Source organism: Rhinoraja longicauda, chromosome 32 (assembly GCF_053455715.1).
Source record: "Rhinoraja longicauda isolate Sanriku21f chromosome 32, sRhiLon1.1, whole genome shotgun sequence".
NCBI classification, from domain to species: Eukaryota; Metazoa; Chordata; class Chondrichthyes; order Rajiformes; family Arhynchobatidae; genus Rhinoraja; species Rhinoraja longicauda.
The window spans coordinates 23,550,177-23,575,219 of record NC_135984.1 but is presented as its reverse complement, the minus strand read 5'-3'; the positions used below and the strand labels follow the sequence as shown (position 1 = coordinate 23,575,219).

Below are 25,043 nucleotides of genomic sequence, written 5' to 3'. Positions count from 1 at the left end.
TAATGCAAGTAGTTTTATTGAAATCGGTGTTATATTTTTAAAGTTATTCACATTTTTAAGTTTAAAAGGAGGGGAGGGGGAGGGGAGGAGGGAGGGAGGAAGGGGGGGGGGGGAAGGGGGTAGTGGGGGAGAAAGGAGAGGGGAGGGGGGGGGGTTGAGGAGAGAGGGGGGGACAGGGTGCTGCACCAATGCAGGAGAGGTTTGGGCCAAACGGGTCCACTTGGTCTAGTAACTTTATAAAACATCTAAGGTGTCGCTGTTAACTTCTGATATTTATTGTTGAACTATATCATTACCGTGAACTGTTTACTCTGTGTCCTCCAAGCGAACAAAGAATTTCAGTACACCCCTGTGTGTATGACAATAACCTAATGTGAATCTGAATCTAGAGTGTCACTGTTTCCCTTCGGAGTGTCAGTGGTACATTCTGTGGTGATACTGCCAGCTGGTGCCACTGTTGCCTGGTACCGTTAGCCTCTGCTGTGTTCACTGCTAAGTCTCCGCTAACCTCTGCTGCAGCATTGTCAGCTATTGCAGTGCTACCATTAGCTACACTGATGTAATAGAAGTAACCGGTTTAGCATTCCTGCCATCTCGGGTAAAGCTGTCAGTCTCTGGAGCATCTGTTCAGTTTCGTTTAGTTTAAAGATACAGTGCGGGAACAGGCCCTTCGGCCCACCGAGTCCACGCCGACCAGCGATCCCCGCACCCCAACACTATCCTACACACACACAAGGGACAATTTACAATTATAGCAAACCAATTAGCCTACAAACCTGTACGTCTTTGGAGTGCGTGAGGAAACCGGAGCTCCCGGAGAAAACCCACGCAGGTGACGAGGAGAACGTACCAACTCCGTACAGACAGCGCCCGTAGTCAGGATCGAACCCATGTCTCTAGCGCTGTAAAGCAGCAACTCGACTGCTGTGCCACTGTGCCACCCTGTTAATTGGCAAAGTGGCGCCGTTTTCCCCGTGGGTCTGAATGTTAGCCCCTGGGACTGATACTGTTAACTTGACGAGTGTTGGTTTTATTCTCAGGGGCGATGGTGCTTGGCTCTGGGTAGCAGCCAGTGTTATTCAGACACTTTATGAGCTCATACCTGATCGGCTTGAGCCACCTGTGGAGGCTGATGTTCATTCTGTCAATCTTCCGATGACCTGCTTTAACTTTAATGGGTTTTCTCCTGGCTGATCACTGCTTTCTGAGAGGCAGTTAAGCAGCAGCAGCTTGAAGCCAGGCCTTCCCTTTGAAGAGGCAGAGGCATTCTTGCAGACTGACAGTTTCTGCTATACTTCATGGGATTGAAGCCTGGAGTCCTGGGGCCCAGAGTTCCTTCAAGCTGAGACAAGCCAAGACCAGCATAAAGTGAAAGATTATTGCTTCTGCCTTCTCAGCACCAACCTTAAACTCAGCCCCTCTCGTGACTGTTAGCTGCGTTGAAAAACCAATGCTTGCAGCAGCAGCTTGGAAACGAGTTTCTGGAACTCTGGGGAGTGCGCAGTGCCCTGCTTATTCCCCATAAAAATATTAGACTCGGCTTGTTGAATTCACATCAGACACAATAAGTCAGGCTTGGCGGTGACACAGTCCAGAACCCAGAAATCATTTTGCTCAGTGGGATATTTCCACGCATTCTGCTATAGCAGAGTTTTATCCAAAGAGTGTGCATTTGCGAAGGTTGGTGAATTGCTTCAGGTTCCTACGTGTGTATCGTATGCTTCGGAACATGTGTACCAGCATACAATGGCACGCAACACAAAATTGGATATCACTCTGTAAAAGTCAATTGTGCATTGTATGGCGCATAAACTCCTACGTAAGCTGAACCTCTCCCCTCCTTTGAGGACTGCTTGAAAATATCTTATTTATTTATTGTGGCATTGTGGAGCAGGGGTAGAGTTGCTGCCTTACAGCGCCGGAGACCCGGGTTCAATCCTGACTATGGGTACTGTCTGTACGGAGTTTGTACGTTCTCCCCGTGACCTGCGTGGGTTTTCTCCGGGTGCTCCAGTATCCTCCCACACTCCAAAGATGTGCGGGGTTGTAGGCTAATTGGCTTCGGTAAAATTGTAAATTATCCCTAGTGTGTAGGATAGGTCTAGTGTATGGGAATCGCTGGTCGGCGCAGACTCAGTGAGCCGAAGGGCCTGTTTCTGCACTGTATTTCTAAAGTAAAGTAAAGTAAAGAACATTGCTTTCTCAGACACAGGGCATAAAGTCAGCATTTAGATCCTCCTGCAGGTCGGTCTCCTTTTAAGTTCTCACCTTATCCTAGCTGAAGATACCTCCAGGTCAGCTTGATACCAGCCACTGGGCTGATCACAACTCCAGTCTATCTCTCCACCGCAACCCTTAGGGTTGATAGTTTATTTCTTCCCATCAACTAGTTTTAATCCTAACACCAAGTTGACTATTCACAACTCTGATACAACTTCCCTCCCCCCCCCCATGCCCCAATGCAGTCGTGGGTTCACGATCACAAAGAAACTCTCATCCCCTCTTACTTCCAATGGGACTCTCTTAATTTTAAGTCCAGCCACAAAACAAATGATTTACCCGAGAAAATACCTCTGTGAGCAAGTGCTCTGATGAGGGCAATGGCTTGGGCTTTGTCTGTTTTCGAACATTCTGGAAGGTGTCATCGATCACCACCGATCTCCACCATTCACGTCATGCTACCATCAAGCAGCAAGTAGTTTAGTTTAGTTTAGTAGAGAGATACAGCATGGAAACAGGCCCTTCGGCCCACCGAGTCTGCGCCGACCAATGATCCCCGCGCACTAACATTATCCTACACACACTGGGGACAAATTTACAATTATACCAAAGCAAATCAGCCCTACAAACATGCACGTCTTTGGAGTGTGGGAGGAAACCGGAGCACCCGGAGAAAGCCCACATGGTCACGGGGAGAACGTGCAAACTCCGTACAGACAGCACCCGTAGTCAGGATCGAACCCGGAGACATAGAAAACACAGACATAGAAAATAGAAGCAGGAGTGGGCCATTCAGCCCTTCGAGCCGGCACCACCATTCAATATGATCGTGGCTGATCACCTAGAATCAGTACCCTGTTCCTGCTCTCTCCCCATATCCTTTGATTCCATTAGCCCTAAGAGCTATACCTAACTCTCTCTTTAATACATTCAGTGAATCGGCCTCCACTGCCTTCTGTGGCAGAGAATTCCACAGATTCACAACTCTCTGGCTGAAAAGGTTTTTCCTCATCTCAGTCCTAAATGGCCTACCCCTTATTCTTAAACTGTGACCGCTGGTTCTGGACTCCCCCAACATGAGGAACATTTTTCCTGCACCTAGCCTGTCCAATCCCTTAAGAATTTTATATGTTTCTATAAGATCCCCCCTCATCCTTCTAAATTCCAGTGAATTCCAGAGGCGACCGAGGGCAGACACACTGAGGGGCAAGTCAGTCGGGAGTTGAGATGAAATGCACCCAGAATATAAAAGTGGTGGTTGTGGACAGAGAGCAGGTGCTTTGCAAAAAAGTCGTTAAACCTACACTTGGTCTTGCCGACATAGAGGAAGCTGCATTAATGGAATTTGTGTTGTAATTCCACAAATATTGTGTTTGCTCGACATTACAGGTTTCCTTGTGATCAAGAGCAGGCGAAGGGCTAAATATTCTGACTCTTATGTATTTATAAACTATATATAATCAAAAGCTCTGTGAGTTTAGGACAAGGAATGAGGTCTGGTTAATTGGACCCCCTGGGACAGTGCTGGTGTGCATAGAATGGAAATTTAGTCATTGCTTCCAGAAACCGATGATTTAGAAGCTCTGACCTAATTTTTCCAATGTTCTCTTTATTGGCCTCTCATTATACACCTGAATGAACCCAACATGTTGAAAAGGCTCGTGCACACAGGTCTTTACTCCATTATCCTTCTTCTCATCACCTTATATTGGATTTCTGCCTCCTAATGTTTCATTACAACCAAATCCCCCCAAAACCTCTGTCGTTTCCCTCACCTTCGCACCCCTTCCTAAATTTGTCCAAGTATTTATCTCTTCTGCCTTTTTTCATCAATGGATGTGATTCATAGCTCCTTCCTTCTATTCCTGCTCTTAGCCCAACTCTATCTATTCTTCTCACTGCACCTCCAAAGGTGTACAGGAATGTAAGCTAGTTGGCTTGGTATAATAGTAAATTGTCCCCGGTGTGTGAGGATAGTGTTAGTGTGCAGGGATCGCTGGTCAGCACGGAGTCAGTGGGCCAAATGGCCTGTTTCCACGTTGTATCTCCAAACTAAACTAAACTAAACATTGTAAAACCTTCAATCAATCTTTATGTCATCTTTCTAGACTCTCGCCCACAACTCAATATCCATTTCTTTATTCCCTACTGTTTTATTTTCCCATATTATCTTCAGTTTAAGGCATTATGGTTTTTTCAATAAGAAAATACTGCATAAGGGTTCTGCTGAAAAAATAAACCCCATGATTGTTTTTTTCTGGTTAGTGTCCATATCTTTGACAATAATGAAATATACCATATTCTGGCAGTTAGAAACCGGTTTCAGTTCAATAAACAATTTACCTACTCATTGATTCAGGCCATTCAGGCTGTCTAATCAGCAACAGAATTTTCTCTGTCTAACCCTGCTCTTTTAAATATTTCTTTCTTACCCTTTAGACTTTAGAGAAACAGCGTGGAAATGGGCCCTTCGGCCCATCGAGTCCTTGCCGACCAGCGATCACCCCATACATGAACACTATCCTACACACTAGGGATAAGTTACCATTTTTACCAAAGCCAATCAACCTACAAGCCTGTACGTCTTTGGAGTGTGGGAGGAAACCGGAGCTGCTGGAGAAAACCCGGGGTCATGGGGAGAACGTACAAACTCCGTATAGACAGCACCCGTAGTCAGGATCGAACCTGGGTCTCTGGCGCAGTAAGGCAGCAACTCTACCACTGTGCCACCGTTCCACCAGGTATTTCTCTATACCCAGCCCTATAATCAATAGGCAATTCAATTTCCACAGCTCGCTGATTCCCCTGATGCTATTGTGCTGAACGTAGAGGCAAGGTTTTCTTTACGCTTGGCTACTGTATGTGCAGAGGTAAATTTATATAGAGCCTGATCTCTGCACATTCAGAGACTTCTATGAAGTGTGTGGAATGCTAGGTGCCATGCGTTTGTCTGTTTACCAGCCAGGCCTTGGGTTAATATCTCACCTGAGAGGAAGTACCTCCAGTGATACACAGTTCCTTCAGTACTGCACCAGAATGCCAACTTAGATTATGAGACCATATCTCTTCAGTTCCAAACCTGTCATGTGTACCAGGCACTGAGGCACAGCTGTCTCACCGTAATGGATGGTCTAACCCGAGTTGGACCTTCAGTTAGTCTAGTTTAGCTTCATTTAGTTTATTGTCACATGTACAGACAGTGGAAAGACAATACATGATTACAATCGAGCCAATCATAGTGCAAGGTAAAGTCCGATCACATGTTCAGCTTGTACTCGTTGGAATTTAGAAGATTGAGGGGGGATCTTATAGAAACTTACAAAATTCTTAAGGGGTTGGACAGGCTAGATGTAGGAAGATTGTTCCCGATGTTGGGGAAGTCCAGAACAAGGGGTCACAGTTTAAGGATAAGGGGGAAGTCTTTTAGGACCGAGATGAGAAAGTTTTTTTTCACACAGAGAGTGGTGAATCTGTGGAATTCTCTGCCACAGAAGGTAGTTGAGGCCAGTTCATTGGCTATATTTAAGAGGGAGTTAGATGTGGCCCTTGTGGCTAAAGGGATCAGGGGGTATGGAGAGAAGGCAGGTACGGGATACTGAGTTGGATGATCAGCCATGATCATATTGAATGGCGGTGCAGGCTCGAAGGGCCGAATGGCCTACTCCTGCACCTATTTTCTATGTTTCTATGTTTCTATGTACAGTGAAAAGCTTTTGTTGTGTGCTAACCAGACAGTGGAAAGACAATACATGATTACAATCGAGCCAATCATAGTGTACAGATACATGATAAGGGAGTAACGTTTAGTGCAAGGTAAAGTCCGATCAAAGATAGTCCGATAGTAGTTCAGGACTGCTCTCACTCGGGTTGTGGTAGGATGGTTCAGTTGCCCGATCATACAGAAATGTTGCTGCAGGAGTAGAGATTGAAGGGTGTGGAGCGATTGTGATATGTGATTGTAGATCTGCTTCTGTGGCTAGTACATTAATAGTCGCCTGGGTTGGGCGCCACCTTTGAGCATCTCTTTCCTCCCTTCCAGCATCCCTCATCAACTCAGGCTCAACACGATTACAACCAGCAACACCCACCCCACTGCTCCTTCACTCCTGCCTCAGCCACTACGAGGACAAACTGCATTAACACACGTGATAGAATCAATGGACCATTGTGGGCTCAACCTCTCCTTGATCAGCGTTGCTTTTTGCATGTCTCTCATTCATTTTTTCCATGTACCTTCTAACTCTCTTTTCCCTTTTCCCTGACACTCAGTCTGAAGAAGGGTCTCGACCCGAAAAGTCACCCATCCCCTTTCTCCAGAGATGCTGGCTGACCTGTTGGATTACTCCGGCATTATGTGTCAATCTTAGATAGCATGCGAGGTTGTGAAGGGCCAATTGCTGCCTTGGAATAAATCATCAACATTTTCCATCGTGAGTACTCCAGACCATTTCTATTCAGTTGGGGTCCCAGCTATCTCCCTGAGAATGATTGTTGATATGTTAGTGTGTTAGAGAAGGTGCTTTATATGGGGTTATCTGTAGAAGGGAGCCATCCTTGTTGTGACATTGAGAGGGTTGTTACAGAATGCGGGTTTTAATTGAGCTTTCTGCCGATGAAGAGTCCTAGGCTTCTGGAGAAAGTACAGTAGATTAGATTAGATTAGATTAGATTAGATTAGATTAGATTAGTTTAGTTTGGATACTTTTATTGTCAGTGAGATGCTTTGTTTTGCAGTCCGAGGCATAAAAGGCACCAACAAAGTTACAAGTGCTGAAGACAGACACAAAATGCTGGAGTAACTCAGTGGGACAGGCAGCACCTCTGGATAGAAGGAATGGGTAACGTTTCGTGTCGAGACTGTTCTTCAGACATAGAGTCAGGGGAGAGGGAAATACAGAGATAAGGAAGTGTAAGGTGTGAAAATGAGACATGAGAGGGGGTGGAAATCAAGGAAAATGTAGAATAGATCTATTTTCCGTTTAAACCAGCCCCTTTTTTGCCCCAATGGTCCCTCCTCCTCCCTCCGCTTAGTTCTCGATGGCCACCTCCCTCCCCCCCCCCCCCCCCCCCCCTCCTTGGCTCTGTACATGGTGATAGTTGAGGACGTGGGAGATGCTGGGGCAAGGCACTGCTGCCTTCTATCTGACTGTCAGCATGACGCCAGCCTCTTGTGGCTTCTCAGAGTTTACTTTTCAAATCTAATGTGGCAGCTTGCTTTCCAATCAGACACCCGACACTGATGGTGGAGCGGCCCAGCTCCCTGAGCACCGGCTGTGCAGAACCCAGCACCTCCAACAACGTATTAATTTTCCAAAATGCTCTGAGTCTTTAACGATGCATATCCCAGATGTCGGCAGCGCTCGGTTTCCTCCTGTCCCCGATGCACTTCCAACTGATAAATCCAAGCTGTCGGGTGTTAGCAGGCCTCTGAAGGGTCCCGCTCACTGTAAAGCAAGCCAGCCGCCCCATAGCTGTGGGTAATCATGGCCTGCACCGTGGGGAACCAGTGGCACCACCACTGCCTGCCCACAGACTGCACGGCAATATCATCCGGAGAAATCTTACCATGTACGCAGAGCTCTGGTCTCTGTGTGCAGAGCTCAATACACCTGGTCCAAGCTGCAGGATAGACTATGGAGAGTAGGCTTTAGAGATACAGTGCGGAAACAGGCCCTAAAGTCCACCAAGTCCACGCCGATCAGCGATCACCCCGAACACTAACACTATCCCACAAACAACGGACAATTTACAATTATACCAAAGTCAATCAACCTACAAAACCGTACGTCTTTGGGATGTGGGAGGAAAGTGGAGCACCCGGAGAAAACCCACGCACTCAAAAGGAGAACGTGCAAGCTCCATAAAGCCAGCACCCGTGGGCATGATCGAACCCGAGTCTCTGGCGCTGAGAGGCAGCAACTCTATCGCTGCCTGATCACAATATCACAATATGTAAGGAAGCTGTTGAGTCCCGGGTGGCACGGTGGCGCAGCGGTAGAGTTGCTGCCTTACAGCGAATGCAGCGCCGGAGACTCAGGTTCGATCCTGACTACGGGCGTCGTCTGTACGGAGTTTGTACGTTCTCCCCGTGACCTGCGTGGGTTTTCTCCAAGATCTTCGGTTTCCTCCCACACTCCAAAGACATACAGGTATGTAGGTTAATTGACTGGGTAAATGTAAAAATTGTCCCTAGTGTGTGTAGGATCGTGTTAATGAACGGGGATCGCTGGGCGGCATGGACTCGGTAGGCCGAAGGGCCTGTTTCCGCACTGTATCTCTAAATCTAAAGTCCCATTGTGACTCTGAACGCACCACCCAATGAAGGCCCCTCACAGCCCCTCCCAGACTGGCACCTTTCCCAAGCCTGAAGAGCAAATATGGTCGCTTTACATTGAACAAGGCATTCCGGGCCCCACCATTTAAAATGGTAAACTGTCTTTTACAACTGAATCGATTGATTGAAAGACGTACCGTGCCAACAGGCCCTTCGGCCCACAGAGTCCACACCAACTATCAATAACCCATTCACACAATATCTATTATTGCACATTCCACATGAGGGGCGATTCACACATAAACCTGCACGTCTCTGGGACGCGCGAGGAAACCGGAGCGCCTGGACGAAACCCACAGGAGGAACGTGGAAGCTCCACACAGACAGCACCCGAGTTTATAATTGAACCTGGGTCTGTGGTGCTGTGAGGCAGCAGCTCTACCAGCTACACCATCGTGTCACCCTGAAATAATATGAATAACACTTGTGAATATCCATTTGTGTTTCTTTCTGCCTCCCTGCCCACACTGACAGTAATGTATTGAAATGAAGTCCTTCAGAGAACTTTAAATGTTTTCAAATATTGGAAACAGATACTTGTCGGCTCAGAATTATACGGGGTTATTTTACAAGCGGCACGGTGGCGCAGCGGTAGAGTTGCTGCCTTACAGCGAATGCAGCGCCGGAGACTCAGGTTCGATCCTGACTACGGGCGCCGTCTGTACGGAGTTTGTACGTTCTCCCCGTGACCTGCGTGGGTTTTCTCCGAGATCTTCGGTTTCCTCCCACACTCCAAAGACGTACAGGTTTGTAGGTTAATTGGCTGGGCAAATGTAAAAATTGTCCCTAGTGTGTGTAGGATAGTGTTAGTGTGCGGGGATCGCTGGGCGGCGTGGACCCGGTGGGCCGAAGGGCCTGTTTCCGCGCTGTATCTCTAAATCTAAAAATCAGTGAGTTACCTGGAATTCACTTGCTGAAAACGTGGTGTAAGCAGATTCAATCATAGCTTGTAAAAGGTGCGCAGGCTCAAACAACCACAAGATTCACTGCACAGAAAGAGGCCACACATTGTGTCCAGCATGAATTGGAAGTGACAGCTTGGAATCAAACCCCATTCATTTGCACCTTTGGACATGGAACATACAGTAACCTGGCGACTTGTGTGCTGTCGAGTGTACTATTCCCACACTCTTGTACTTAAGTATAGTTGTGCCTATGGATCGTAAGATTTTCACTGAATAGTACACAAAAAAAGGAACTTCATTGTAGGTACATGTGACAATAAAGTGCTACTGAAGGTATTTATTCACAAAATGCTGGTGTAACTCAGCAGGTCAGGCAGCATCTCAGGAGAGAAGGAATGGGTGACGTTTCGGGTCGAGACCCTTCTTCAGTCTAAAGAAGGGTCTCGACCCGAAACGTCACCCATTCCTTCTCTCCTGAGATGCTGCCTGACCTGCTGAGTTACTCCAGCATTTTGTGAATAAATACCTTCGATTTGTACCAGCATCTACAGTTATTTTCTTATACATAAAGTGCTACTGAATCGTTGAAGTGTTTAGTTTAGAGATACAGCGCGGAACCAGGCCCTTCAGCCCACCGAGTCCATACCGACCAGCGATCCCCGCACACTAACACCACCCTACACACACAAGGGATCATTTACATTTACACCAAGCCAATTATCCTACAAACCTGTACGTCTTTGGAGTGTGGGAGGAAACCGAAGATCTCGGAGAAAACCCACGCGGTCACGGGGAGAACGTACTAACTCCATTCAGACAGCGCCCGTAGTCAGGATCGAACCCAGGTCTCTGACGCGGTAAGCACTGTGAGGCAGCAACTCTACTGCTACGCCATCGTGCCGCGCGGTAGAGGTGTAGACGTGTAGTAAGGAAAGGGCAAGGGAGTGGGACTTCAGTGGTTGGTCTTTTCAGAGTCACTCTGGGACTGAACAGCTTCCTTATATATTGTGCAGCAAGGGACTGCAGATGCTGGTTTGAAGGGTTCTGACCTGCAACGTCACATTATTTTTTCCAGCAATGCTGCCTGACCCGCTGAGTTACTCCGGCATTTTGTGTTTATCCGTATATACTGTGATAGTCAATGAGTATTCATCTACATATATGTTTGTATGTCAGTGTGTTAAAGTGAGATGGTACCTATGAGTGGCTGCATGGATGTGTGTGTGTGTGTGTGTGTGTGTGTGTCTGTGTGTGAGTGTGTGTGAGTGTGTGTGTGTGTGTGTGTCTGTGTGTGTGTCTGTGTGAGTGCGTGTGTGTGTGTGTGTGTCTGTGTGAGAGTGTGTGTGTGTCTGTGTGTGAGTGTGTGTGAGTGTGTGTGTGTCTGTGTGTGTGTCTGTGTGAGTGCGTGTGTGTGTGTGTCTGTGTGTGTGTGTCTGTGAAAGTGTGCGTGTGTGTGAGTGTGTGTGTGAGTGTGTGTGTGTGTGTGTGTGTGTGTGTGAGTCTGTGTGTGTGTGTGTGTGAGTGTGTGTGTGCATGTGTGTGTGTGAGTCTGTGTGTGTGTGTGTGTGTGTGTGTCTGTGTGAGTGCATATGTGTGAGTCTGTGTGTGTGAGTCTGTGTGAGTGTGTGTGTGTGTGTGTGAGTGTGTGTGTGAGTGTGTGTGTGTGCATGTGTGTGTGTGAGTCTGTGTGTGTGTGTGTGTGTGAGTGTGCGTGTGTGTGTATGTGTGAGTGTGTGTGTGAGTGTGTGAGTGAGTCTGTGTGTGTGAGTCTGTGCGTGTGTGTGTGTGTCTGTGCATGTGTGTGTGTCTGTGCATGACGTGTGTGTGTGTGTGTGTGTGTGTCTGTGCATGTGTGTGTGTGTGTGTGTGTGTGTGTGTGTGTGTGTGTGTGTGTGTGTGTGTGTGAGTCTGTGGTATGGTTTGGGTGAATTCTACTGTGAAAGTGAGGAATGTCCTCCCAAACTGACAATTAACTGTTATTTCACAGCGTCAGCTGTGCCTCTCGGTTGTACTCTGAGACAGAAGGTGGGTTCACTCGTACTCCAGCAGTCTCTATCCAGGTTGAGGCCTGCATGCACTGCCTTACAGGGGAGCAGTTCCCACAAGGCACCTCTCCATGGAAAGTTGACCAGTGCTTTGGCTCAACTACTGTCAAGAACAGGGGAGTTCCAACCAGTGACTGGACAAAAAAACATCTCTCCAACCTCAGTAAATAAAAGATAATCACGTTACTGTATTATCAAATCAGCCAAACGGCTGGAGGAACTTAAAAACAAAGAACTGCAGACGCAGATTAATACCAAAGATAGACACAAAGTGCAGGAGTAACTTAGCGGGTCAGTCAGCATCTCTGGAGACAAAGTGTGGGCGATGTTTCGGGACGGGACCCTTCTTCATTATCAGTCTGAAGAAGGGTCCCAACCCAAAACGTTGGCCATTCTTTTTCTCAAGAGATGCTGCCTGGCCCGCTGAGTTACTGCAGCACTGTCTGTCAACAGCATCTTTGCTGGAGGAACTTAGTGCATCAAGCAGCATTTGTTGGGGGGGAAAGGAATTGTCGAAGTTTTGGGTTGAGATCAAAACACCACCAGTCCTTTCCCCCTGCTCGACCCACTGGTCCACTCACAGTTTGATTTTTGCTCTGGATTGCAGCATCTGCAGTCTTGTGCCACTACTCTTGTTATTCCCATAATATGGGGCGTTGCACTCATTACATTACTATGGTGACTGCAGTTCAAAAATGTATTGTAGCTGTACATGACAGGCACTACAAATGCAAGAGGGATGAGAGGGGATCTTATGGAGACATATAAAATTATAAAAGGACTGGACAAGCTAGATGCAGAAAAAATGTTCCCAATGTTGGGCGAGTCCAGAACCAGGGGCCACAGTCTTAGAATAAAGGGGAGGACATTTAAAACTAAGGTGAGAAGGAACTTTTTCACCCAGAGAGTTGTGAATTTGTGGAATTCTCTGCCACAGAGGGCAGTGGAGGCCAAGTCACTGGATGAATTTAAGAGAGAGTTAGATAGAGCTCTGGGAGCTAGTGGAATCAAGGGATATGGGGAGAAGTTGGGCACAGGTTACTGATTGTGGATGATCAGCCATGATCACAATGAATGGCGGTGGTGGCTCGAAGGGCCGAATGGCCTCCTCCTGCAGCTATTTTCTATGTTTCGATGTTTTCTAAGAGCCTTTCTACCCCAATCTTAGCATTTACTTTCTCTTGAGGTCAGATTGCTAAATAGGTCTGAGCGATAGAGAGCTGAACTTTTTTCCACTAATTTCTAACTTGGTTGTGATGGTGAAGCTTTGGGTGTTTACCTGGATGAGGGGTAAAAATGTGAGACAGAAAAGGCATGGTGGCGCAGCGGTAGAGTTGCTGCCTGACAGAGCCAGGGCCATGGGTTCGATCCTGCCTACGGGTGCTGTCTGCGCGGAGTTTGTACGTTCTCCCAGTGACCCGCTTGGGTTTTCTTTGCATGCTCTGGTTTCCTTTCAAATTCCAAGGACGTACAAGGGTTGGAGGTTGATTGGCTTTGGAAAAAAATTGTAAATTGTCCCCAGTGTGTAGGATAATGCTACTATACGGGGTGATCGCTGGTCGGCACGGACTCGGTGGGTTGAAGGGCCTGTTACCGCGCTGTACCTCAGGTAGCCCCGGCATTCCCTCTCTCTCTCTACCCCTCCCCCACCCTAGTCACACCAGCTTCTCGTTTTCACCCAACAAACTGCTAACGATGGCCGATTTCCTTTATCATCGTTACCTTTTTGCGTATATTTCATTCATTGTTCTTTATCTCTCTACATCATCGTCGATATCTCTCGTTTCCCTTATCCCTAACCATTCTGAAGAAGGGTCTCGACCCGAAACATCACCCACTCCTTCTCTCCAGAGATGCTGCCTGTCCCGCTGAGTTACAGCAGCTTTTTGTGCCTATCTTCTGATGTCTAAAGTCTAACGCCTAAAGTCTAAAACTGAATCGCCCTCCTCTCCATCTCCAGCTCCAGTGACTGAAGTCACCAACGCACTGGGTGCCCCACACTCATTACTGGGCACACGACCTCTGTGAATGCCACTGTTAGCCTTGAATGGAACAGCAGTTCAGTCCTACAATTAAGGGCACAAAGTGCTGGAGTAACTCAGCGAGGTCAGGGAGCATCTCTGGAGAACATAAATGGGTGATGTTTCGGGTTGAGACTGTTCTTCAGACGTCATCTACACATGTTGTCCGGAGAGGCTGCCTGACCCGCTGAGTTACTCCAGCACTTTGTGTACTTTTATTTTGGTAAACCAGCATCTGCAGTTCCTTGTTTCTACATTCAGTCCTACAATTGTTCCTGAGCTTTGTAAACAGAGCAATTAATTCACTGCTGATCGCGACTGAGAGGATGAGAAAACGCGTCATCTGCTTTGAATCTCTCCCTAACTGAATAGTCCTCTGCATTTTTGGGTTGCATCCAACCTGCAACATTGCCTCTCCTTGCTCTCCAGAGATGCGGCCTGACCCGCTGAGTTACTCCAGCACTTTCCAGTTTTTTTGCCCAAGATTCCAGCATCTGCAGTTCCTTTTGCCTAATCCTTTGCTGTTCATTTGCTGAGCCTGTCATTGGATGGTAACATGGGGCAGCCCTCCGTGTTTACAGAACGAACTATCTTTTGCTGCAAGGCCACTTTTACAGGAAGGAGAAGAGTTCTTATTAAAAGTAAGCAAGTGGTTGACATGTCAGGAGAGGTGAAGTCTGGCTTGATTGTATGGCGGACACCTGCGATATCTCCAGGTAGAGGAGATGCCATTAAACCAGCCAACAGCTGGTGGGGACTAAGTCCAGCATGCCCCAGGTGCCTTCAGAAATTCTCGGCCCTCAGAACTTGGCTTATGTTGGCTCAGACAGGAGCGGATTGTGTGGGTGGAATGGGAACACAGCCTGCATGTGAAGGCGTTGCATTTTTTGAGAGAAATTTAAGAGCTGGTATGAAATTGGAGACTTTGGCAGCATAACTAATTGGCATTTTACACTGAACCAGCGAGCGGTGTCTGAAAGTGAAACAGTTTGCATTAACTCTTCGATAGACACAAAGTGCCGGGGTAACTCAACGGGTCGGGCAGCATCTCTGGAGAAAAAGAAAGAGTGGCGTGTCGGGTCGGGACCCTTCTTCGGACTGAAAGAACGTGCAAACTCCACACAAATAGCACCCGAGGTCAGGATTGAACCCGGGTTTCTGGGGCTGTGAGGCAGTTGCTTTGTGCTGCCATTTGAGAGCAAGTTCTGATTTGTCCCTATCTTTGAATCAATTTCTTCAAACACTGGTTAAATCCAATTTCACTGTACCTTAATTGGTACATGTGACAATAAACTGATCTTGGACCTTGAAACCTTGAAATAATTACTTATCTTCATTCAACCTTGTCTCGTGTAAATCAGCTGCTGTTCAAGTATAAAACAATCACCATCGATCAACATAATTAAGTGTACATCCCACGTCTGTGAGGATATGGGTGAGCACTACTTAGAAACATAGAAACATAAAAAATAGGTGCAGGAGTAGGCCATTCGGCTCTTTGAGCCAGCACCGCTATTCAATATGATCATGGCTGATCATCCAAAATCAGTACCCCGTTCCTGCTTTCTCCCCATATCCCTTGATTCTGTTAGACCAAAGAGCTAAATCTAACTCTCTCTCTCTTTAGTTTTATTTTTAGAGGATACAGGTCCTTCGGCCCACTGAGTCCACGCTGACTAGCGATCCCCGCACACTAACACTATCCTACATATACCTGGGACATTTTACAATTTTCAACGAAGCCAATTAACCTATAAATCTGCACGTGTCTGAGAGGAAACCCGGGGAAAACGGGGAGGACGTGCAAACTCCGAGAAGACAGCACCCGTGGTCAGGATCGAACCCGGGTCTCTGGCGCTGTAAGGCAGCAACTCTACCGCTGCGCCACCGTGCCCCACCCCACGATATTAACACAAATTCTTTCCTTCAACGTTTGAGGCACGTAGAGAGGAGGCCCTTTCTCGGTGCACAAGAATGACGCAGAATAACAAAATGTCAGTGAATGCTTCGGTCTCGCTGCCCTGCCACTTAAATGCTGCTGTCGATCGGGTTGCTATTGACAGCTGCCGCCCTGGATCATCAATCACTTGCACCTTTTTCATCTGACCAGGAATGCTCACCCACACCTGACCCCCAACACCTGAGGTGTCCCCACATCGCCAGTGGCTGACACCGATATACGATCCTCATTACTGCACCCAGCCCATGGACCCTGCAGGTGCAGACCACCCGGCAACAGGACATCGCTGGAAGGTGCAAAGCGGGAGTTGTGTTCTCCGTTTGATGGATGGTCAGGGGCATGTTTCACAGATAAACTGGGTCCTCAGGTAGTTTACAATTATTCTCACCGTCTACCCGTGACAAGCTAAACAATCTGCAGCAGAAACAAGGACCTGCAGATGCTGGTTTTTCTGCCAAGGATAGACACAAAATGCTGGAGTAAGTCATTGGGTTAGGCAGCATCTGTGGAAATAAAGGATGGGTGACATAATCAAGGACCTGTCCTACCACAGTTACTCTCCCATCAGGCAAGAGGTACAGAAGTGTGAAAACGCACACCTCCAGATTCAGGGACAGTTTCTTCCCAGCTGTTATCAGGCAACCGAACCATCCTATCACTAACTAGAGAGCGGTCCTGACATTCCATCTACCTCATTGGAGATAGACACACAATGCTGGAGTAACTCAGCGGGTCAGGCAGCATCTCGGGAGAGAAGGAACGGGTGACGTTTCGGGTCGAGACCCTTCTTCAGACTGAAGTCTCGACCCGAAACATCACCCATTCCTTCCCTTCCGAGATGCTGCCTGACCCGCTGAGTTTCTCCAGCATTGTGTGTCTACCTTCGATTTTAACCAGTTTCTTTCCTACCTCATTGGAGACCTTTGAACTATCTTTAATCAGATTTGATTAGACTTTACCTTGCACAAAATGTTGTACCCTTTATCCTTTATCTGTACACTGGGACGGCTTATAGACAATAGACAATAGGTGCAGGAGGAGGCCATTCGGCCCTTCGAGCCAGCACCGCCATTCAATGTGATCATGGCTGATCATTCACAATCAGTACCCCGTTCCTGCCTTCTCCCCATACCCCCTGACTCCACTATCCTTAAGAGCTCTATCTAGCTCTCTCTTGAATGCATTCAGAGAATTGGCCTCCACTGCCTTCTGAGGCTTGATTGTAATCATGTATAGTATTTTGTTTGACTGGAGAGCATGCACACTAAAGCTTTCCACTGTACCTCAGTGTAGTGATAATAACAAACTATCCAAAATAGTCACGAAGCCCGACACCATCTGAACTAAACTGCCCACCTGATTCGGCTGCTGAAATGTTCATTCCCTCCAGCACGAGGTCACGGTGGGTACAATGTGCTCAATCTTCATAAATCTCTGCGTTTCCACATCGGAGTGACCCCAATCACAGCTCCCAACCCACCACCTCTCCCATTGAGGGCGGCAGTCACAAGGGGACCCCGCCACCTCCCCTCCACGAGGCATTCAATCCAACACATACCAGCAGATCTTCATTGGCACCGGACCTACGTCCTGCACATTGAACGAGCACTTAAAGAATCGATTTCTACGCGAGAAATGACACTGAGGCCCAGCCTACCCTCTCAGGCATGTGTGAAGGATCCACTGACACCGTGTAAAGATTATCTGGAGAATTACACAGTCTCAGAGTAGAATAAGCCAATTGCTCTAACAGATCCCTGTCTGTGTTTATGCTCTGCAGGCATTCTTTCCACTTACTTCACCTAACCACTACAATTATACCTTTCCATTCCTATTCCCTTCACATCATTAACTGCACGGACTATCTCTGGGTTACAAAGGCTCGATAGATGGACATCCCCCCATATCTGAATCAGTTATTAAATTCTAAAGTCCAAAGTTTGTATTTACAATCGTTCCTGCGAATGGCAGAACTGGTTTCCTCCCGCTCTTTCCACACTTTTAACAGTTATTTATTCTTATCAGTCTTGTGTGCATTTAATGCCACCCATTGTTCTCTCCATAACTCCCTGGTCAGCTTGTCCACTTCACCTTCACATGTGCCTGCTGGAGTACAGTGCCTGCCTTCTATCTCCTCCCTTACCACCACCTCGGGACCCAAACGGCCCTTCCATGTGAGGCAGTGATTCACTTATACTTCTTCCAATCTACTCCACTGCAAATGTGCAGCATACCGAAACCTCTAAAAAGACCATTGGAGGCACATTTAACTAAAAAGTTAAATGCTGTTATTTTGATTTTCGGGCACATGACATGTATGTTTATTGATTGTCTACAAATAAAAATAATGCAAGTTCTGCCCAGTTAGTTTAGTTTAGTTTAGTTTATTGTCACGTGCATCGAGGGACAATGAAAAGGTTTTGTTGCGTGCCAACCAGTCAGTGGAAAGACAATACATGACTACAATTGAGCCATCCACAGTATACAGGTAAATGATAAAGAGAATAACGTTTCATGCAAGATAAAGGCCAGTAAGGTCCAATTAAAGATAGTTCGAGGGTCTATCTTTGATCAGACTTTACTGGCTTAATCTTGCACTAAATGTTATTCACGTTATTCCTTATATCATGTATCTGTACAAGTACATGATATAAGGAGATGCAGAGTCTGCCTTCTATCTCCTCCCTGTTGCAAGTAAGAATTTCATTGTTCTATCTGGGACATATGACAATAAAACACTCTTGACTCTTGACTACACTCGATTGTAATCATGTGTTGTCTTTCCGCTGACTGGTTAGACAACAGACAATAGACAATAGGTGCAGGAGGAGGCCATTCGGCCCTTCGAGCCAGCACTGCCATTCAATGTGATCATGGCAGATCATTCTCAATCAGTACCCCGTTCCTGCCTTCTCCCCATATCCCCCTAACTCCGCTATCCTTAAGAGCTCTATCTAGCTCTCTCTCTTGAATGCATTCAGAGAATTGGCCTCCACTGCCTTCTGAGGCAGAGAATTCCACAGATTCACAACTCTCTGACTGAAAAAGCTTTTCACTGTACCTCGGTACACGTGACAATAAACTAAACTAAACTAGTTGTTGATAGGACAGTTCAGTTGAGGGTTTTGTCAGGGACCTGTTTTTTCTCTGGTGAGCTCAGAGCCACCACACCATAAGAAGTAAGGTGACGATTTTCCACAAGAGTCTGCTGCCGAAATGAACAGAAAACCTTTCACTTTTTAAATTCTTATGGGTGAGTTTAGGGAGACAAGGAAGACAGGGAGGAGAAAAGAACAGGAGGGGGGAACAATCCCTGAAGGAGGCCGCACTGACAGACAACAGGCACTTAAAGGCACAAGGAATCTGATGAGCATGCTTCGGTCTTGCTTTCTAACCTCGTAAAGCAACCACACCGTGCAAGTGAAAGATTGCAGCTGGATGTTTCTCACATTCATTTAAACTACGTCCCAGCCGTTATCTGACGAGGGACCTTCGCAATAGAGAGTCATCGACTAGACCTGGAATGCTCTCTAAACTTCTTCAAGAGAGCTGGAGGCTCAGGGTAGAGCAAACTGTGTTTCGTTTTACTGTGGAGAAGTCTTAACACTGCTCGCTGTTTGTCTGGGCCCAAGTCAGCACGACAATACTATTGAAAACTAATTATCAGTGTGTGGCGCGGAATATACACGGCTCAAAACATCGGCAAGTGCACTCTGCAGTCCGGTGTGGTTTATATCTGATTGGAGTCAGTTACATTAATGGATCTTTGCTTGGTCTTCTCTCTGTTCCCTTGCAGCTGCTCTGTGACAGAATTCTCAAAGCTTATCATCGTGCAGAAAGCTAATTACATTTAGAAAAAGAAAACATAGTTCAGCACAGCTGCCAGGAATTTGTGGGGTGGAAGCTGGAAATTCCCAATGGCAGGCACGATGGGGGTTATGAGCACCTGGGAATGTTCTTCATAATGCCCTCTCCTCCAATGGCTCACCCAATAAACCATCCTTCCCCTTCAGCCTGAAGAAGGGTTCTGCTCTTTCCATACACCCACCACTCTCTGAGTGAAAAGATTGCCCCTCAGCTTCCTATGAAATCTTTCCCCTCTCTACCATAAACCTATGCCCCCTGGTTCTTCAAAGTACCAGGAGAGCAACAGAAACGTCAATCTGTAGAAGGGTCCCAACTGAAACGTCACCTGTTCCTTTCCTCCAGAGATGCTGCCTGACCCGCTGAGGTACTCCAGCATTTTGTGCCTGTCCTTCCTCTTAACCTACCTTTGATATTTTTATGATTAGTAAATGAACGCAAAGTAAACATGTGGACCTAGAGATGAGCCAACGTGTAAAAGGGCAGATGGGATCGGGACAGCACAGGGGACCTGCACCTATTTCAATGGTGGCTGAGGGAGAGCGTTATTTTTACGTGCATGATGTTGAACATATGATTATGGAGTCACAGAGATATTCAGCATGGAATCATGCACCTGGCCAAGTGTCCTTTAAATGCTGCTACACCTGTCTCACCTGCTTCCTCTTCCCAGATACCCGACACACTCTAAGTGAAAAGGTTGCCCCTCAGGTTCCTATTAAATCTTTCCCCTCTCTTCTGTAAACCTATGTCCTCTGGTTCGTCAAAATAGCAGGAGAGCAGCAGAAACGTCCTTCTGCAGAAGCATCCGGACCTGAAACCTCACCTATCCATGTTCTCTGGAGATGTTGCCTGACCCACTGAGTTACTCCAGCACTCTGCATGCTTTTCTCAGGTTCTCGATTCCCCTACTCTGGGAAAGAAATCATCATATCTATTCCCTTCATGATTTTACGCATCTCTCTAAGATCACTTCTCAGCCTACTGCACTGCAAGGAATAAAGTCCCAGCCTGCCCAACCTCTCCCTATAGCCCAGGCTCTCAAGTCCTGGCAACATCCTCGTGAATCTTCTCTGCACCCTTCCCAGCTTAATGCCAGTCCGTCGTCGAGCATAGGAGCTCAGACGTTCATCTGTAAGGCAGCGTGGTGACGCAGCGGTAGAGCTGTTGATCAAGCTGTTAATCAACACCCCCCTCACCTGCATTCGCATGCACTGGGTGGCACGGTGGTGCAGCGGTAGAGTTGCTGCCTTACCGCACCAGCGACCCGGGTTCAATCCTGACCACGGGTGCTGTCTGTGCGGAGTTTGTATATTCGTCCCTTGACCTGCGTGGGTTTTCTCCGGGTGCTCCGCTTTCCTCCCACACTACACAGACGTGCAGGTGTGTAGGGTAATTGGCTTGGTATAATTGTAAATTGTTCCTCGTGTAGGATAGTGTCAGTGTGCGGAGGCCGATGGTCAGCACGGGCTCGGTCGGACGAAGGTCCTGTTTCCACGCTGTATCTCTAAACTAAACTAAAAACGAAAACTAAACTATCACTTGCCACACTTTGTCCCATCCCACTTGTCTTTCCCAGCTTTGTACCCTGTGCTACAATCAGTCTGGGGAAGGGTCCTGACCCAGAACATTAGTATAAGAAAATAACTGCAGATGCTGGTACAAATCGAAGGTATTTATTCACAAAATGCTGGAGTAACTCAGCAGGTCAGGCGGCATCTCAGGAGAGGTAGTCAGAACATTGAACGTTGAACATAACTGAGATAGTCAGAACATTGACGGTCTATACCCTCTGTGGATGCTGCCTGACCTGTCGAGTTGCTCCAGCACTTTGTGAGCTGCAGCAGGTGAAAGATGAACTGCCGACTCCCGACCATGGTGAGGAGGCAGACGATGATGGAGAGGTCCATTCTGAATCCCTGACTTGCATGAGGCGAGAATAATGACAACATTTGTCGGTGCGTTACCACGAGTTTGAATTACAGTTTCTGACCTTCGTTTCAACCCAGAGAGAGATTCGAGATCCCGCCGCGCTTTGCAAAACAAGAATCTGTTTCTCATCATCCACCTCCATGATCGCAAGAATGCAACTCAATCTGTGGTGGATGATTCATTCGAGGGGCAGCGGGAACATGGCCCTGTCTGTACCGTGACTGTGGCCCAGGCCGGGGGAGTCCAGCACACCGTGCCACTTGAGATCATCAATCATCAACAATGTTCAGCTCATCTCTCCTTACAAGTAAAATACCTACAGAGTTCAAGCACCTTCCCCATGTTAAAAGCTCAGGAGTGTGACTGCAACAATCTCCTTAGATGAATGCCGATTTAGATTTGGCCTTGGTTGGGTTATAAGAGCTAGCCTTTATAACTGCAGCTTAGCAACCCCTTTATTTGCCTCTTCTGCAAAGGTGTGGCTTTATTGGGGCCAGGCTCCATAAATGTGTTTTATTCTTCACTTATGTGACATCGGTGGCTCCTCAGTGGCATGTTGATGTGGTGTGGGCACCAGCTCAATGTCATGTGCATATAAAATAATGCAAAGTGCTTGAGTAACTCAGCGGGTCAGGCACCTTCTCTGGACGACGTGGATAGGTGACGTTTTGGGTTGGGTCCCTTCTTCAGACTAATGGGTTTGAAGTCTGAAGGGTCTGAAGAAGAAGGGTCTTCTTCTGAAGAAGAGTCTGAAGTCTGAAGAAGGTCGAATGAAAAGTCCGAAGAAGGGCCCCAACCCGAAACGTCACCTATCCATGTTCTCCAGAGATGCTGCCTGACCCGCTGAGTTACTCCAGCTCTCTGTGAAACGTCACCTATCCATGTTCTCCAGAGATGCTGCCTGGCCCGCTGAGTTACTCCAGCTCTTTGTCTCTTTTTTTTTTGTAAGCCAGCATGTGCAGTTACATGTTTCAGGTGCATAGTGACACTCCACTGCAATACTGGGGACATCTGCTCAAATGAGAGAAGATGTTTCACGTCCATTTACCTGTAAAGATGATGGCCTCTCGCCCTTTTTGGTACATAATTATGTACATAATTCTTTTCCAATATTTGTCAGGAAGGCAAATAGATTTTCTCCAAAGTCCCGGCAGGACTCATATCGCAATGAATATCACTGCAACTATCACTCTGGGTGGCACAGTACTATTATCACTCAGCACCAGAGATCCGACTTCAATCCTAACCTGGTGTGTTGTCCGCCTGGACTTTACACGTTCTACCTGTGACCATGTGGGTTCCCTCCGGGTGCTCCAGTTTCCTCCAACGTTCCATAAATGTTAGGGTTGGCAGTTTAGTTTTGGTAGTAACTCAAATTTCAATGTACCTTCATTGGTACATGTGACAATTAAATTGAACCTTGAATCTTAGTTTAGAGATACAGCCGTGGAAACAGGACGCTCGGCCCATCGAGTCTGTGTTGACCGACGATCACCCGCACACTATTTCTATCTTACACAACGGCGCCAATGTACAGAAGCTAATTAACCTACAAACCGGAATGTCGTTGGAATGTTGGAGTAAAGTGGAGCACGCGAAGAAAACCCCTCGTGGTCATAGGTGGAACTCTGTACAGACAGCACCCTTAGTCAGGATCAAACCCGGGCTTCTGGCGCTGTAAGCTAGCAACTCTAATGCTACACCACTGTGCCAGTCCCAAGGTTAATCAGCCTCTGCTAATTGCCTCTGGTTTATAGGTGATTGGTAGAATTTTTTGGGGGGGGGGCAATAATAAGTGAGAATATGGGGAAAATAAAACATTGGATTAACATAAGATTAGGGTGAATGGGTGGATGACGGTGGGCACGGACTCGGTGGGCACGGACTCGGTGGGCCGAAGGGCCTGTATCCGTGCTATACCTCTCCATGACCCGATCCATGTCCCTGGCCAGGACCTGCCCCAAAAGCAGTGGATAACCCTCAATCGCTTGAGGACAGGTGTCGGGCGCTATGGAGTAGCGATGAAGAGGTGGGGTCTCGTGGACAGTGCCTTCTGTGAGTGTGGGGACCCAACACGAACAGTGGAGCACACGGTCACCAGTTGCCCCAAACACCGCCCACCGAATGGTGAACGAGGTCTGATTGACCTGGACGATGACACGTTGGCCTGACTCGCCTCAACGGAGCTGCAGGTCTAAAAGACATACGACAGAAGAAGAAGAGGACCTTATGAAAATCTCATGTTTAGCCACTGAAGTTCAAGGGATCTTGCAGAGTCAATAGTCAATAGTCATTTATTTGTCACATACACATAAATGTGTAGTGAAATGAAACATTACCCGCAGTTGAAACACTAAGACCAATAAGAATAATCAATAAAAATGCAATAACACATACAATCATCCACTAACACCAAACAAAAGAAACATCCATCACAGTGAGTCTCCTCCAGTCCCTTCTCACTGTGATGGAAGGCCAGAATGTCTTTTCTCTTCCCTGACGTCTTCTCCCGAGGTCAGGCTGTTGTAGTTGCCACGTCGGGGCGGTCGGGGCTCCCGACATTGGAGCGCCGCGCCGGACGGTGAAAGGTCCACGGCCTATTCCAGGCCGCGCCGGACAGTGAAAGATCCGCGGCGGGCCGACCCAAGCCCCGCGATTCGGGGCGGGCGAACACGCTGCCTCTGCCGCTGCCGGAGCTCCCGATGTCGGCCCCCACCCAGGGGCCTGCGGGCTTCGGACGTCCACGCGGCCCGCGCCGGAGCCTCCAGAGACGAGTCGCAGCCGCTCCCGCAGCATCCGCAGGCAGCCAGCGCCGCAGGTGGTGAGTCCGGGCCGCGGGCTCTGCGAACCAGAGCCCCAGGTGGTCCCAGGTGCATGGCCGGTGGTAGGCCGCAACGGGAACGGAGACACGACACAGAAACAAGTTCGTGTCTCCGTTCGGGAGAGATAATTTTTTACAGTTCCCGTTTTACAGCACAAAATATTCTCTGCATTGCAGCAGCAACTAATCTTAACAGTGCATCATTGGCTGTAAGTTATTTTGTGATGTGCTGAAGATGTGAAAGGCCCTCTGTCTGTCGTTTTCTAAGTGAGCATTCTTCATCTGCGAGTTTGGACAGTGGTCATCAGTTACTGAAACACCACAGCACAGGGGATAAGGGTTACTACAGCTGAGATTGATTGTGTACACTCTGGAAATGAACTCACTGTTGATGAAAATCAGTGCTGTCCAAGTAATATTTTTTATTTAGTTAAAAGAGGGTGTTGCCAGGGGAAATGGATAGATAATGAAGTTAGTGATGCTTTGAATTTGAGGCTGAGACCTTTAGAGTTAGAACTAAGGGCATTTCCCATATATCACGGAGTACCTGACATTGATCAGGGTCCCCAGGGACAGTTATAATTATTGAAGAATAGTTCTGCCTTTCACAGTTCCATGGCGTTTATGAAAAAAAGATAATGAACCCATTCTGGATTGCCAGAGATCCAGGTTCGATCCTGACTACGGGCGCTGTCTGTACGCACTTTGTACGTTCTCTCTGTGTCTGAGTGGGTTTATCTCCGGGCGTTCCGGTTTCCTTGTACAATTCCAAAAATGTGCAGATGTGTAGGTTAATTAACTCAGTAAAGATTGTAAACAGTCCCTAGTATGTAGGATAGTGCTAGTGTACGTGGTGATCGCTGGTCGGCGTGGACACGGTGGGCCAAAGGGCCTGTGTCTCTTCGCTCTGTGTCTCTAAACTAAAATAAACTACAAAAGTA

The 25,043-nt window shown here is 47.5% G+C and overlaps 1 protein-coding gene across 2 annotated transcripts in view; it reads right to left on the bottom strand.

The window, feature by feature from the left end:
• cdon (cell adhesion associated, oncogene regulated) overlaps window positions 1-25,043 on the bottom strand; it is a 151,421-nt gene that overhangs the window by 101,553 nt on the left and 24,825 nt on the right. The window contains exon 1 of one of the 2 annotated variants that reach the window (XM_078426990.1): window positions 777-797. The exons of the other annotated variant lie outside the window; for it this stretch is intronic. The gene's annotated coding sequence lies outside the window, so the exon portion shown is untranslated. Of the gene's footprint in view, window positions 1-776; window positions 798-25,043 lie in introns of those variants that run through there. 2 annotated transcript variants of the gene reach the window in all.